This window comes from Electrona antarctica, assembly GCF_951216825.1.
Source record: "Electrona antarctica genome assembly, chromosome: 17".
In the NCBI taxonomy this organism is placed as follows: Eukaryota; Metazoa; Chordata; class Actinopteri; order Myctophiformes; family Myctophidae; genus Electrona; species Electrona antarctica.
Genome location: NC_136798.1, coordinates 32,946,466 through 32,963,118, shown reverse-complemented (window position 1 = coordinate 32,963,118; position 16,653 = coordinate 32,946,466). Strand labels below are relative to the sequence as shown.

At 43.0% G+C, this 16,653-nt stretch overlaps 1 long non-coding RNA gene across 2 annotated transcripts in view; it reads right to left on the bottom strand.

Annotated features, from left to right (window-relative positions):
* Positions 1 to 16,653, bottom strand: part of LOC306941392 — a 59,154-nt gene that overhangs the window by 34,946 nt on the left and 7,555 nt on the right. For both annotated transcript variants that reach the window (XR_013792134.1, XR_013792135.1), the window contains exon 3: positions 15,181 to 15,236. This is a non-coding gene — a long non-coding RNA (uncharacterized lncRNA). The remainder of the gene's footprint in view (positions 1 to 15,180; positions 15,237 to 16,653) is intronic.

Genomic DNA, 16,653 nt, shown 5'->3' with positions numbered 1-16,653 from the left:
AGTGGATCTATGACGTCCCTAGTAGATTATGGAAACCATGATAAGAACAGAATGAGCAGGAACACGCATGCATCTCATATCAAATTGCACATACAGTCAGTCCCTCCGATGTGCCATCACTGATTCAGGCAGCTGAGGCCATATGATATCATAACATGGAGTTTGCTTTCGGGTTGCCCAAACTGAAAGTGCACATTTGAGTGAGGAGTCTGCTATAAACACAACACGAGATATATAGCTCTAAACACAACACGAGATATCTGTCTCTAAACAAACACCTCCCCTCTGCTTCGTCCATAGAGTTGGCTTCGACACACACACACACACACACACACACACACACACACACACACACACACACACACACACACACACACACACACACACACACACACACACACACACACACACACACACACACACACACACACACACACACACACACACACACACACACACACACACACACACACACACACACACACACACACACACACACACACACACACACACACACACACACACACACACACGCGCACGCACGCACGCACGCACACGCAATCTATTAGTATTACTAGTCCAACGTGTGAAGAATGCAATGCAGCTGAACGGTCAAAGCTTAGCATAGCATGTGTCAAGTAGACTTCTGGTTGTGTACACCAAAATAAGAGCATTATTCCCGGTCGGTGGACTTTAAAATAAGATGTTTTTTTATTATTATAAATGGTATCGGTATTTGGTATCGGCCAACACAGAAATTGTGGTATCATCGGGAACGAAAAAAGTCGGGACATCCCTACTTTTGTGAGTATTATTACAAAACATTCATTAACCACTTCACTCCTATCTAAATTACATTGTACTTGTAAATCTGCTATTTTCAAAAGATTGTTTTAAAGACATTTTAGACATGATATCTTATTATCTTGCAAAACGGGACATTCTGTATGAGTAGGCTTACTTAATTTTGAATACCTGAACTTTTACTTGTAAGGGAGTATTTCTACATTGCAGTATTGATACTTTTACTTGAGTAATTCATTTTTTTTACCTTTTCCACCACTGTGAATTTAGCAACAATGCTTATTTACATCAGGCCCCACAAGAAAAACATATAAACAAGCAGTAACAGAGTACATAGCATTGTAATCCATGGGGGAAAACAGCTCACTTTACCCAACACATCTCCAAACTTTCTGTGTTGGGTCACCTGTGTTTCTGTGTTGGGTCACCTGTGTTTCTGTGTTGGGTCACCTGTGTTTCTGTGTTGGGTCACCTGTGTTTCTGTGTTGGGTCACCTGTGTTTCTGTGTTGGGTCACCTGAAGATTCCAGACAGACATCTCTACCTGAGGGCCCGAGGTCCCCCCAGCTCCCCCCCAGAGCCAAACAGGTCGGCCACCTGTCTGATCGTCTAAAAGGTCAGCCGTCAAATTCTTCCCCACATCGCTGACAAACACCTCTCTAAAGGGTGATTTATACTTTAGCTGCACGGCGCGGCATGCAACCAACCAGGTATCAGTCAGACTTGAGACTCACTGAGGAAGATTGAAGAGGAGAAGTGTTGATTAGCTTCCCCCCAAACTGGATGCCTGTCCGTTTTAGGATTGATTTCTAATTATTTTCATAGCACTTCTTGGCCTAGCTGGCCCCTTAATTAGATGAAAGAGTTTTTATTAACCCACTAAAACCGGGAAAGCATCTGTGTCATTATATACTTTGGCTATTAAAAAAATTGCTGATATACAAGCTCATGTATAGCACCAAGCTATTTTTGAAAATCGTGAAATTTGAACTCAAATGTTAGATTATTTTGGGGGTCCTCGACCCCAGATGTTTTGGTTTGAGCACCACTGATATAGAATAGGTTAGATAGGTTTTTCAGAAAGCAGTTTTAGAGTTTTAGATTTAGAAGACATTTAGGTCGTTATGGATTAACCCCTTTATACGAGCCTGTGTGTGCAGAACGAGGTCCTTAGCGTTCCTGAGTGGAAGCTGAAGACAAAGGGTGAGCACGTCTTTGCCGCCAGGGCTCCTGCTCGTCTCCGTTATGACCTGCCCGAGGAGCTCAGGCTTGATAAATCACACGTCTTCCTTTTAAATTGCCTCTCAAAACGTACTCCTATCTAAAGGCTTTTCAACCTATTTAGACCCGTTCCACCGGATACTAGAACGCTCAGCCTCAAAACACAGTCACCCCGGGGGCGTACGGCCTGGTATTCCTAAACAGAACCTAAGTAGAGTGATTAAACGGTTAACCTTATTCCTAACCGTAATGTGTTTTCCGTCTGACTTCGTCATTCTAATCCAGGGTTCCCCAATTAATATTCCTCAAGGGCCATATTTTGACTAGGGAACCAGGCTGGGGGCCGAGTCCGCACGCGCGAAAAATTGGGTTTTGTATTTTTTTTTCATTAATTAATTAAAAAAAAATCTCAACCAGTGGTCCGGGGACCACCAGTGGTCCTTGAGGGGGTGCCCAGTTTGACATGCATAGGCTACTGACCCCCATTTAAATGCCATTTATAACAATTAATTCTTCCAGGGGCCACAAGGGGGCGCTCCGCAGGCCGCAAATGGCCCGCGGGCCACCTATTGGGGAACCCCACAATGGTGGGAAAATAAATGTATCTTCAAAGTTGGAGTTAGGTGGTTTGACCGACAGTTTTTAGGATCCAACGGAGATAAGAGGTGTAGTCAGGAGCGCGTTTAAATACTTTTCATTGGTTCAACATTTGTAAAACCAACACACGAACAAAAAGGGTGTTCAATAGCACTGATACAAATAAATAATAAAAAAAACGAGAAAAATGGAGATAGCAGGTTTCTGCCCAGCAATATAATCATCAGCTACAGCACTTCAGTCTTGTAGTAAATGTACCAGCGTGTGTTGACAGAGCGCTGCCCTGACCCAAGGTAAATGACACGTTGTTTTACAAACTGTGCATGTTAAGGACATGCATGTCTGTTCTGACCTGATAACTTACTGAGAAGTTACAGTATGTTACCCAACAATATTATATTATCTGTTAAAGACTAACAGAGTGAAAGGTACTGTTAGGTTATGCCTACATTATGCTGCCCTACAGAGCCCAAAGTGCAGTAACTATTATATACAGAAAAGCTTTTTTTTGCCCGATATTGGGTTTAAAAGTGTCAGCCAAATGAGGTATCGGCAAATAAGTGATATACACTATTCATAAATATGTTCTTGAGGTAATTGTTTATCCCCCAAGAACACAAAGGCTAATTTGTCCTTTGGGATACACAAAAACGTAGTTACTGCACTTTGGCTTTGTATAGGGCAGTATGGGCATCGCAGTTAACCCCGGCAGAGATCATTTGAATGTTGAAATGTAAACAACAAAGCATACAAAAGTAAAATGCACCCTGAAATATCTGTGTGATATTCTATCTATACTAGAGAGTTAACATTAATGATAACGAAAGCTGTTAAAAAATGCGTTTCTCTGCTTGGTGAGAGATCTGTGCCACTGACAACAGTGCTCACAGCAATTTGAATTAAGTATTTAAAGCCAGAAATTTAAAACAAAAGGGAACAGGAAAATATGTTTCAAATCTCATACAAAAAGTGTGATTTGACACACTTACCCTATCATACAAGTACCATAGTTCACTTTGCCCATAGCCTGCATGGTCCAGAGGGGCGGGGCCTGCCGGGATCACGGCGTTGGATCATATTGGTTCACCTTTGATGGCAATTTGACATTCAAATTCATGATTTGACACATTTAGTTCAAAAAAATTATTTAGCAAAAGTCCACCTGCTGGTGGCGCTATAACAGGCAATGTGAAAGGGTGGGATTTATTCCTCGGCCTATTAGCAATGTGCGTGCAACATTTCCCTTCAAAATTGTGTGTGTGTGTGTGTGTGTGTGTGTGTGTGTGTGTGTGTGTGTGTGTGTGTGTGTGTGTGTGTGTGTGTGTGTGTGTGTGTGTGTGTGTGTGTGTGTGTATACGGTAGTTTGTAGGCCTATTGTATTAACCTACTCTACCTAACAGACTGGACAAAATAACATTGTAATCAAAAATGTTTAAGCTTTAGTTTACACTTATAGTGAATACAACTGGTAATAATGACAAAACATGGTGGAAACATTTGGGAAAACAGCAAGATGGGTGGGGGAACATAATGTTTCAATCTATACTGTATATCTTGTCAATATATATGGTCTGATGTATGATTTCAAATCTGCTGATGAGATCTGTATCTCTCCAGAGTCGTGATGCTGGAATGGTTCGTCGTGTTGTGTGTGTGTATAAGTGTACGTGTGTGTGTGTGTGTGTGTGTGTGTGTGTGTGTGTGTGTGTGTGTGTGTGTGTGTGTGTGTGTGTGTCTTGGCCAATGATATCAAACACAGCTTCGTGACATCATATTGTGTGTGAACTCTAGAAACAACAGCCAGAGCTCAACACCACCCACACTAATCTGTATCGTCCAGGACGTGGATGCGGTGTGAAGATGCTTACATAAAAGCAAACGGATAGACTTCTAGGCTGTTCACACCATACCTAACCACCTCTGTACCCCCTCTCTCTCTCTCTCTCTCTCTCTCTACCTCTCTACAGTATATTTCTTCTATCTCCCTGTCTTTCTTGAGCTCTCTCTCTCCCTCTATCCCTCCCTCTCTCAAGTCTACCTCCCCTCCGCAACGAATCCAACCTCTCTCTGCTCTTTCATGTTCATTACAGATGAATTACAAAAAAAACGTCCTCATTGCATAACAGCAAGAGAGAGAGACAGAGGAGTGTGTATCCATGGCAACGGCGGAATAAACACCCGGTGTGACTCAGAGGTCTCATCGTCTCTCCACAGCTACCAGACGTGTGAGCATCCAGCAGCCTATCAGGGACGCAGCGGGAGGGGCCAGACACTGAGCAGACTGTGGGCGCAAACACATTGTCGCATCCAAAAGCTCCTACAGCAGGCGTCTCTTCCAGGTTTTTAAACAGCTGGTGGATGAAAATTGACGCTTGTGCGCGGCTGCAACTTGACACCTAGAAACGCTTTGCCAACGCGTCAAGTTGCAGCAGTGCACTAGCGTCATTTCCATCCACCAGCTGTTTAAAAACCCAGAAGAGACGCCTGGTCTAGGCGCTTTCTTGCCGCCTCTTGCCGCGACAATGTGCCCACGCCCTATCAGGGACGCAGCGGGAGGGGCCAGACACGGAGCAGCCTATCAGCGACGCAGCAGGAGGGGCCAGACACTCAGACCCGGTTCGAATGGAGCAGACACGGCGTGGCAGCTCGTTCAGCACGGTTTCTAATGAGATGCGGCAGTGTCTAAAATGTATATAGTCGCTGTCGGGCAGAAACCCCTTACAGTTGGGTGCCACCGATATTGTCCCTTATCATTTGACCCATTTAGGCCTGACCTCAACATTTTTAAAAATCCTTCTAAATCCTCCAGTTTTCTGAAATAAATATTTTCACGATTTTTCAAAAATAGCAGACCTACAAGCTCGTAGCGCGGCACTCGGTGGCGCGCTATGAGCTTGTAGATCTGCTATTTTTCAATAGCTAAATTATAACATAATATTTAAAACACCAAAAGGGGTTCCCGCCCAAAATGGGTTAACTGTCCTTTTGCGCAGATCACGCAAACCTCAGCAAAAAGAAAAGGACAATATCGATGGCCTCCAACTGTATGTCAATGTTCAAACTGTTGGTGTTCTTTTTGTAAATTAAGGCCCTATTGGATCATCATACCACAGTGTCACTCAAAAGTAGCATATCCACAAGCTTGAAACGCTGCGCCAAGCGACACGTCTCAAGCTAGTTAAAGGCGTCGTCAGAACAAATTAGCATCAATAGGAGTGGAAGGCGGTTTTGAATCCTAGAGGAAAGGTCCATGTTTCACAGCACAGAATATCTATGCCAACACAGAGGAGAACATCAAAAAGCGATAAGGATGATGTAAGGAACCCCAGGGAGCAGAGCCACACATCCCCTCCGGAGAACAACAGACATCAATGGATTTAAACAAAACAGTACAAGGAAATACATAATGATAATGAGAAAGGGGAATGTTGCGGAGATGTAAGTGTGGTATTGTTCAAACCACATGACTGCAAACAAACAAGGTGGTTTATAGATTCTGTTATATAGATTTTAACTCTGAGTGTACAAATGGAACCGAATGGACCCATAAGGGACCATTTGGTTCCATTTGTACACTCTTGGGAGTTCCAGGCCCGTACGGGTCCATTTGGACCACCTGGTGGGGCCCCGGGCCAGCTGTTGAGAACCAATGCTCTAATGTACTGCAAAGCTTATAGCTTGAGGTACTTTCAGACGGGCATCGATTAACGCAGACGTTTTCGCCTGGACCAATGACAGGTCTGCTCCAGGTCTGCTCATGAGGGGCACGACAACGCAAGCATATCAAAAAAGCTCAACAGAATCCACGTCTGATCAGTGGCGGGGGCGAAGGGGAGGCGGGCTCATACAGTAGGTTGGTGAACCAATAGGAAGTCAGTGTCGATTTCCGGCGCTAGTTTGTTCTGCCCCTCTATGCCCAGAAAAGCATAGGGCTCTTTCAGGTTAGGAAAATGGTGACCGGCAGTGACCGAAGTATACATGCTTTAAGTGGTTAAAATCAATCTAGTGAAAGATGTTTCATTGGGGTTTCCCAGAAAGTTCAAGATGAACTAACAAAAACAAATTCTGACTTGATCTGAGAAGATGCAGGCGTGGATGTCTCCGGGTCCACATCCACCGGATGTCTCGCTAACGCAATCGGTCCAATTTCAATTTGGGGGATTAGGATCGATCAAGCTGGTTTAGGTGATAGGTTAAGCCCAACCGATCCAATTTCAATTTGGGAGATTAGGATCGATCGAGCTGGGTTAGGTGATAAGCCCAACCAATGTGTGTTGACGGTGAACTTTAAAAACGTTACAGAAAAAGAATGCATTGTGAGCTTGAAGTATAAGACCAGGAAAAGAGGACACTTATGTATGGCACATCACGATATCCCAAATCCCAGAAGACATCCTATAGTCTCAACACAACTCACAACATCGATCTAATAACGATAAGGGAGGTTTACATTAGATTTTCACTTTGCAGACCTTTTCTCCCAAAGGAATGAATGCAGTAGGAAAGAAGTGGAATAATGGATGTTACGCTATAAGGAGGGGTTGATTTGTATTCTGTGCCATCCGTGTGTGACATTACAACCCTGAGGTGGTAGGAACATGTTCTATGTATTCATCTCCTGTGCATGTGTTGTGGATCCCCTGTGCGTGCGTGCGTGTGTGTTTCTATTACAGAATTCGAGAATGGTTTGAATGGCTGTTATGCATACAAAGGGATGTACAGTACATAGCATGTCATGACAGAATAGTAGCTGGGAAGGAACATGTCAAAAATCATAAAGTCTGTGACTAGTTTTAGATTTTTGGTGTGGTGTTAGGTATGGGTATATAGGTTTTCAAAAACCATGGTAAACGAGTTGGGCTCGCACCCTAGTGGTCTGTTTGCAGTGAATCCAATGATAAATGGGTCATGTATATAGTTAAAATAATTGAATGATTATTCAATGGATTCCGTTGCTATTGGGTGTGCTAAATAATACTATACTAACATTTTAGGAAATAACTACTGGAAAGGGATAATTTTCAAGTTGACGTCCACGATGGCTGAGCTTCGAGTATTCCATGGTCTAAGCAGTCTTTTGGTGTACATTACAGAGTTGTAATCAATGTCAATTAGTTGACATTCTTTTTGTATAAGAGTGATGTCAAAGCACAACCAGGGCACACTGGTGACATCATTGCTGTGAGACTTGAGGCATGAGGTTCAGCGTCTGCGGTAGTGTGTTCTCACTGTAGTTATAGTATAATGTACGTAAGTGTCCCAGATGCTATCTAATTAGCCCTGCTGTATATATACATGGTCTCTGGCATGAGCAGGTCTATGCGGTTACTTAGGGCTACAACCGAGGAACCGGGGAGCCTGTCAGACAGTCACAGAGATTGTTCAGACTCATTTAGAAACCCGTGAACATTCCCACCTCAGAAGATCACACTTCTTGAGAAAGCTTGGCCTTTTCCTTTCTTCCGATGACTCCTGTTCAGTCATCTCTGGTGATGGCAGATCAAGGCAAGTCATTTCCAATGAAGATGTCTGCTCTTTAAAACACTGGCAATAGACAGAGGGAACTGATGAGATGATTCATAGGGAAGTAAATTAGGCATCACACTCTGTGATAGGGATGTCCCGATCACGTTTTTTTTGCTCCCGATCAGATTCTGATCATTTGATTTTGAGACATGCCGATACCGATCTTTCACAGAGTCTGTGATGATGTTGAGCAACCTGCATGTGGAGCAGTCATCTTGCATCAGAGGTAGGCTACTCTTACTCTTGGTTTCTGCAGGAGCAGGAGGAAAGGCCAAACTCGCGGGAAATCAAAAAGTGTGACATTTTTGGGGTCCACCCACAATTCCGATGACCCTGTGTTCCGACAGCCAAGGTCCGTTGTGCCAACAGGCCATTCCGTCCTACCGAACTCTTTTTCTTCTCCCCCTCCATTTCTCTCGGTCTTCTTTCTCTCTTCCCCTCTCTTTGCCCTCTCTTTAACAAGTAGGTTAGCCCAAAACCACACAAACTCGCCTACTCCGTCTGCTGTCCGCGCCGTGGTCCTGAATCAGGTTTGCCAATTTATCAGCCATGTTGTTGTGTCATTCATTAATTCCGCAAGCAACAGAATACATTTATGTCATTAAAGCCTAATGAAATTCATTGACATAGTCTCAGAAAAGTTAACACAAAAATTGATTAAAAAAAAAACAAAAAAACAAAACGAAGAGGCTAAGTGCTGGTGCAGTGAGTGTTTAAGGTCTTATAAATATTTAATTCACTTTCCTTAAAATGAAACGGATTTGTATATAAAAGGTTTATAGCCGACAGTGACAATAACTTGTATGCTTTGAGAGCATATCCTACTTGTGTGTTTTTTCGCATTCAACTTCACCTGCGTGTGTGCATGTGTGCGTACATGTGCATGCGTGATATTCAGTGAAGGTAGCTCATGCGTGGGATTCACTGGGGAAACAGTAAAGTGCTTTCTGAATTATACAAAAAGGAGCGTTCAAAGCTCAACTCTCTTAAAACAAAAATGGTATCCGTTTTGGAAGTGCAAATGTCTCTGGAGTACATATGAACTAAAAGAGAGTTTCACCCCCTGAGGCTGTCAGAGAGTCTTGAACAAGGACAAAACAATTATGACAAACATTGCATTCAATCTGTAAATACCTCATTGATGATGTTTTTGCTCATTTTGTGTGCGTGTGCGTGCGTGTGAGTGCAGTCAGTCAGACAGACTGTCCACTCTGTTATTAAATGTGATCTTTAGGACTGACGGTCCACACCGTTACCTGCAAACGATCAGATCGGATTTGTGTATTCAGACATGGTCGACCAACGTCGAGTGACTAATGCTCAACTGATACTATGACGTACAAGGGTGTCTGTCGACAGAAATAGGTGATCTACAAGCTCATTGTACCTTGCTGTGACTTTAATTATGAATAAAAAATAGTATTGTAGTACATGTACCAGCCAGCGGGCGTTTACACTTTACAGATCATTGCCCTGACACAGGGTAAATGACACGTTGTTTTGCCAACTCGGCATGTTAAGGACATGCATGCCTGTTCTGACCTTACTGATAAGTTACAGTTATGTTGCCCAACAATATCATATTTTCTGTTAAAGAATAACTAAATGAAAGGTACGGTTAGGTTAGGTTATGGGCTTATGGCCCCGGGTGCCTGCAGTTAACCCAGAGATAATGTCAATAAAAAAATAAAAAAAGAATCCTCACTTTTCCGTCTTCAATTTTTGTGTTTACACAAACCGTATCTCTATAGTCATGTGCTCAAGACTGATCTGTCCGATATCTCACATTCGATCCTAATTGGCTAACATTGGCTTTCAAAGTTTGCAGGATTGGCCTGTTTTGAACAAAAAGCCTAAAATCATGAACGCAGTGTGCAATTTACGTGAATTTATTCACGCACTTTCCTACTAGGCTGAGGAATATATCCCACCCTTTTCACATTGGCCTGTTAGCGCCACCAACAGTTGGATTTTTGCAAAACACATTTTTGGAAAAAAATGGCTCAAATCATTCAATTGCCATCAAAGGCTTAAGAAGAAATGCTACCTTTTTCACATTGGCCTATTATAGCGCCACCAGGAGGCCACAATAACCTGACCTGGCCTGGTGGAGACCTGTAACCCGAGGGGAACTTTCTAGTTTACTCCCAATTTCTGAGAATTTCTGATGATCTTTTCAACCACAAATATTATTTGTGCCTACTCAAAGCGCTTACAATGGTCCATTCATTCATACATTGGGAGGTGAAGCGGCGAACAGTCAACGCCAGCGTCCTCACTCGTCCTCACTCCCCGCAGGGTTCAGTGTCTTGCCTAAGGACACTTCGACATGTGGACAGGAGGAGCCGAGATTTGAACCACCGACCCATGGATCATGGGACGACCTGCTCTACCTCCTGAGCCACAGCCGCCCTGAGATATGTGCCAACTAGAAGATTGTGCTCATCGGAGCAGGCAGGTAGCTTATTGTGGGCCAGTAATGTTTCATGGCAAATGGGCCACTCCTGTAAACTTTGGTAGCCAATCTTAGCCAATTGGGATGGAATATGACTATAGAGATATGTGCACAAGACGAAAAACAGTCTAAGTCCATTCATTCTGACCCCTCCACGAAAAGGCCTCGTTGTCCTGAACCCTTATCTATCATTTATACATTATGGATCAATAGTGTGGACTTAGACTGTTTTTCATCTGTGGCATTCACTGTTGCACTGGTGTAATGTTTGGACAAAATCTGTAGGAGTAATAAAAAAAAAAGTGTGTGTGTGTGTGTGTGCGTATGCGCGCGTGCGCGCGTGCGTGTGTGTGTGTGTGTAGTTTCACGTCAATCCATAAGCAAAGATTTGAGTTAAAAATGTTGCTTTAAAAAATATATAGCATATAAAATAATGGTTAGTGGTTCAAATGTAAAGTGACAAAGATGATACCGTTAAGTGGTAAAACAAGAAGCTGCAGCATAGTGGCTAAACATTAGTTATGGATATTAAATTAAGTTACTACTACAGTAAGTGTGCCGTTTGTGGTTTTGAATATTGTTTTATGTAGCACAGTATCTTTTAAAACAGTGGTTCTCCAAGTGGGGTAGGGACCCCCAGGGGTCCTTGAAGGGATTCCAGAGGGTCCCCTCAGCAAAATGTGTTAATATGGTATACTAAAAACAAAACAAAAAAACAACTTTATAATGATGTATACTGATATTTTAACAATACAAGCGGGGGTCCCTGGTACAAAATATCAGGTGGGGGTCCGTGGCCCAAATACATATTAATTTGGAGAGTCCTTGACATGAAAATATTTGAGAACCGTCGTTTCAGAATGTGTCTCTTGTTAAAGTGTAAATGTGTTTGTACTTTGTGAAGCATGTTGGTTTAGCAAGACGCCCCATGAATAATTCATGACTGTTGTAAAGTAGCCTAATGCAGAACAATGGCAAAACAATACTGGAGCTGTGCGTCTGAATGTTCCCAGAGAAAAAGGCGACAAATCTCAGTGTTGTTAAGTCCTCACCCTTCACAGTAAAATCATCCTGAGCAATGTACGTACAAATGGAAGCAAAATCACCCGTAAGGGTCCATGTGGTTCCATTTGTACACTGAGTAAAATGGATGGTTTCACTGTAAGGGTATAGAGGAGTACAACAGGCTGAGATGTTTTATGTATTCTTCAAGGGGAATTCTATAGTATGGTTACGTATACACATGGAGACTATGGAGAGAGAGAGGGAGGGGTCAGGAGGGAGAGAAGATAATATATCTTTGCTGTCAGGTGGAAACCCTTAATTCCTTTTGTATTACTGCTGCGAGCTTGTATAGCTCTGCCTTCCCACTGCATGTGTGCGACACTCCCTCACCCCAGAGTTGTGGGTGACCAATCAAAGCCCACTATTCAAAGTGATTTTTTTTTGCTGTGATGTTGGAATCTGTATCTACGCAGTCATTAGTCTGGCCATGCCAGGCTATTTTGTACTTTCACTCAAGTACATTTTGATTTCCGGATTTTTACTTGTAACAAAGCCTCTCTCATTGATTGCAGCATTGATACTTTTACTTAAGTAACAATTGTGAGTACTTTCTCCACCACTGCAAAGGTAAAATGAAGTCAATATCTGTCACAGCTGAGCCAGCCTTTCAGACAACGAACTGTTCTCTGTCAAACATGTCAAAATGTCACAGCTGTTATTCACATGGAATCGTGACGTCTCATTGAGCAACATGGTGACTAATCACACACAGTGACAAAACTGTTGTTTCACTCACTTCAGCGTTTTGCTTTGGTCTGCTTTGTTTACCACATCTGCTGAACAAACAGGGGGGTGTGTGTGTGTGCATGCACTCTGTTACGTGTGAGTGCTATTGAGTATACGTGTTTGTGTGTGCCTGTGAGCCTATGCACCAATAAGTGTTGTGTAAGTCTCATAAGTAAAACAGATACCCTAGTTGGCTCATCACACAAAGAACTCGCTTGGCGCGCGCGCGCACGCACACACGCACGCACGCACGCACGCACGCACGCACGCACGCACGCACGCACGCACGCACGCACGCACGCACGCACGCACGCACGCACGCACACACCCCTCAACTTGTTGGAATCTGTCGGTTTGGGTCAAAGTGAGGAGCTTTTCCAAACCTTCACCTCCCTCCATAACTCGTTCTGACTGCATGTTCAGCAATGTCCTGCATGGTGCTCAGGACTAGTCCTGCATGTCTGTGCTGTATCTCTGGTCACTACAATTATGAATGGTGCATTTATATAGCGCTGTGAAGGCACCAACCTGCACATCGGGAGCAATGGGTCAGCGTCATTATGTGCATTATGAATATCTTAGTTACAATGAAATTGAGTTGACTTGTTTTGTAGGGGTAAGTGTTGCATAGTCGCAATATCACACTCGCGTCCAACGATCTCCCCCGGTCACCAAGCCCCTTGTGTCCCCAGCTGAGGTGCATTCTCCCCGCCACGCGCGCCCCGGTCACCAAGCCCCTTGTGTCCCCAGCTGAGGTGCATTCTCCCGGGGCAGAATTTCAGGTTTACACCCCCGGACCACCAGGGCTTTGAGCGAAGCGATTCTCATAATTTCTTAGATGGGTGCTCTTTGGTAATGCAGGTAGAACCATAGACAAAAAAGGTATCTTTCCTTCAAGTTGTACTGCTTAATTCCCAAAGGTGTAAATTGTAGACTTGCAAAGAAAAAAGGAATCCAAGGCACTCCGTCTTTGGTGAAAAAAGATTCATATAGTTTATTGATGAGCAAGGCAATTAACAAACAGGACCTACGCATTTCGACCAAAAGGTCTTCGTCAGGGTCTATCAGATGGACCCAGATAGACCCTGACGAAGACCTTTTGGTCGAAATGCGTAGGTCCTGTTTGTTAATTGCCTTGCTCATCAATAAACTATATGAATCTTGTGCCTTGGATTCCTTTTTTCTTTGTAAGTCTGCAATTTACACCTTTGGGAATTAAGCAGTACAACTTGAAGGAAAGACACCTTTTTTTGTCTATTCATTTCAATGGTTTAGATTTACATTCCCGATGTGACATCATCAAAATATTAGCTAATTAAATATCCCGGTTACCCCCTTTTTTGGAGGTCACGGCCACTTAAGTGTTTAAACTGATTTTTAACACATTATGACTTTGTTGGGGACCTCCAGGAATGCCTTCAAGGACGGCCAGGGGTCCCTGGACCCCAGTTTGAGACACTGATCTAAATACCGTTTCTGGTCAAGCAAAACAAATGTAAAACATGTGAACAAGTCACCAACATAGTAAACTAGCATATTTTAAAAGGTGACAAAAGTCGATACACGGAGAGAGTGCGCTATAGAGGGTATGCACATGCATAAAGTGAATGGCAAATCGAGTGGCAAAATTAGTGACAAAGTGAGTTTAATGTAGTTTATCGTCATTTAATGCGATCAAATACAACTTTTCTGTTCGGATGAATGGGCTGTCAAGGCCAGAAAGTAGTTTTTTGCCACTCAGTAGGCGTTCCTGCATAACTTCCGGGTTTGATGATGATGTCGTGCGCATACCCTCTATAGGGGTTGAGGTGGAGTCTGAAGGTGAGTTTTCATTCTGCACATGATGTGACTATAGGACGTGTGGAGAATTGGCCAGGGTGTTTTAGGAAAGGCTGGAATGGCATTGCTGAGTTAGCTGATCTAAGTGAGCGGGAAGGGTTGTGCGGTTGGAAATGTGTAAACGGTCGGACAGGCAGGCGTATACTGCGTGTGATATGCACACAAACACATTCAATACAAGTTTAAACTCGTCAATGCTTGGATGCCATGTATATTTTGGTGGTCTGTGCCGTTGTGCCGGATACATTGATGCATCGAAGATAATGCTGCTCTGAAAGACACGCCATTAGGTTTTGAAGCATGCACTTGACGCCTCAAGTTTGACTACAGTCGTTAAAAAAACAAAACAATGGAGGCATTTGTTGAAGCGCAGCATCTGCCGCATTTTATCTGTCAGGACATTTAACCCTAATTAAATCCGGGAGAGCATCTGTGTCAGTTTAGATTTTTGTGTTCGATATTCATAAATATGTACATCTGCTATTTGTTAACATGTTGGAATAATCTTCTACTGTAAGTGTGTACTGTCTACTGACTTAGAAGGCATTTGTAGAATCGCATACCTACAATAGAAGGTATGCGTGTGACATCATCATCATACCCAGAAGTTATATGCGGGAACATACTGAGTGTCAAAAACTTTTTGCATGGCCTTGACAGCTCAGAACAGAAAAGTCCTATCTGATCGCATTAAACAACGTTAAACAATGTTAAACTCACTTTGCCACTCGATTTGACACTCATTGTATGCATGTGCATGTACTCTGGTGTCACACACACAGAGAATAGCAGGTCGACTAGCTCCCAATAAGGGAGGAATGGATGGATTCACACATATTGAGCATTGTTTCAATTTTTATTCTAATTAGTATTGATTGCAATTTTATCTTGTTTTTGGTCGTTTTCCGTTACCTGTTCCTACAGTATATAAAACAAAACAAAACTTACTGCAGCTGACCTCGGGTTCCAATCCCCTTCCTCCCTCTCTGTTCCCTTGTACCAATCTGAAATAAAGCATAAAATACCAAAAATAAACCTTTTTTGAGTCATTGATTAACTCTTTGCAAACGGTACAGAGGTACAGTTATACAATAATGGCAAAGGGATTATAACACAAAGGCCCTGGGGGCTTGTTTCCCCCTTGTTTTCATATGGAGGAAATCAATACTAGGAGCAATAAAAGTATATTTACGGAAAAACAGTGGGGGGTCATTTATTTTGGCAAGCTATAGAAGACTTGTCTAGGTCCAGTTGCAAATTGCAGACAGGTGCTCTTTTATGGCGGTTTTAAAGGCGGGGGTGGAGTCACATTTTGATGGCTGGTGGGAGGGCATTCCACATTTTGGCTTAATAATAATAGAATGATTGGGCACAAACATCCCCAAATTTGTGCCTAATCTAGGGGGAATGAAATCAGTGGCTCTAGTGTAGTTGACTGGTGTTATGAACCCCCCACCCACCCACCCACCCACCCACTCACCCACACACTTTGCAACAAAGGTTAGTGGGATGCATTGGAGATGCAAATAAATGGGGTCAACACAGATTTGAGTAAAAAAGGTGTGAGGTCGCTTTTAACTTTTTACTTAATTTCACGGTTACTCAAACATTTACAAAGTTATTCAAGCCATTGCCAGAGGACACGGGTGTTGCCAAAATAACAAAAGGAGCAGCCAGCTAGGGAAAACAAAGACAGACTAACAAACTAACTCATATAACTAGTAGTAAAACAAAAGCCTGCCTACCTAAGTTACTACTCTAACCAAAACATTGTTAAAAAAATACATACGTGGCAAACACCCCTTACCTAATGTGCAAGGTGCTGCCTACGTGATGGCTGTAGTGTGTATAGAGGCATCTCTTTCCTGTCCCAAGGCAGAGCATACAATCACATTTACAAAGTAGGAGAACAATACAATGAGGTTTCTCTGGGTTTAGCCACAGAAGGAAACAAACTGGTGTGGGTGGTAGAGAGCATGAACTGATACAAACACAGCCCTTTTATAGGGTAGCAGAGGAGCATGATTGGTAGAGGAGGAATTGGGTGGGATGATTGGTGGCTGAACAGCTGAGATGATTGGTTCTATAATAGGCCCCCTCCTGTTGTCCATCTACACTAAATATCTTCGCCGAAAATAGCTGATCTACAAGCTCACAAGGTGTAGATCTAGTATTTCTGCCGAATGTTTGCCCCCAAGAATAAGGACGCTAGGGTTCAAGTGTGGTGAAAATAAATAAATAAATGCATTCATGTTGAGATGAATGGATGCTCATATGATTATGGCATCGAGTGTTCTTGTCTGCATTCAGACATAAAAAGGCTCGTCTGATCTGTCCAAGGTAATAGCAACAACATGCGAGCCGTCACCCCGGTTGGCCTGGTTGCATTTTCCTTTTGGAAAGATTAATTTTCCTTTTAGG